The sequence below is a fragment of the Pterocles gutturalis genome, unplaced genomic scaffold (assembly GCF_000699245.1).
Source record: "Pterocles gutturalis isolate BGI_N339 unplaced genomic scaffold, ASM69924v1 scaffold10921, whole genome shotgun sequence".
Taxonomy (NCBI): domain Eukaryota; kingdom Metazoa; phylum Chordata; class Aves; order Pterocliformes; family Pteroclidae; genus Pterocles; species Pterocles gutturalis.
The window spans coordinates 5638-6034 of record NW_010100409.1 but is presented as its reverse complement, the minus strand read 5'-3'; the positions used below and the strand labels follow the sequence as shown (position 1 = coordinate 6034).

The 397-nt window shown below is 57.9% G+C and overlaps 1 protein-coding gene across 1 annotated transcript in view; it reads right to left on the bottom strand.

Moving 5' to 3' along the window:
• The window catches only part of LOC104466322 (opioid-binding protein/cell adhesion molecule homolog), a gene marked incomplete at its 3' end in the record, with an annotated part of 7996 nt that overhangs the window by 3941 nt on the left and 3658 nt on the right, over window positions 1–397 (bottom strand). The window lies entirely within an intron of this gene.

Here is a 397-nt window from a genome sequence, read left to right as displayed (position 1 = left end):
CTGACTCCCGGCGATGCCAGGGTCGCTCCTCTGGTCACAAGGTAGGCCCCCAAAAAAAGAGGAACGCGCAAGCACGCACACCCTCTGGCTTCTTGCCGGCTACGCTCCTATCATCCCTTGATAAGAGCTGTTGTGATGCCCCAGCCCAAGAGACACCTTAAGAACAACACCACTATACACATCTACTGAGGACTGCAACTCGCCTGGGTATTTATCGCCAGGTTGCTAGTAGGGAACGCCAGGCCCCGCAGAAGCGCAGTGACTACCCATTGGAGCGTGGGGACACCAACTCCATACTCCATCAGGCCCACTTTCAGTTGGGCACAACACACCTACAACTTTCGGGACCCAACTGCAGTGGATGACCGCCTGCACGCCCGCCAGCCGGTGCGACCGA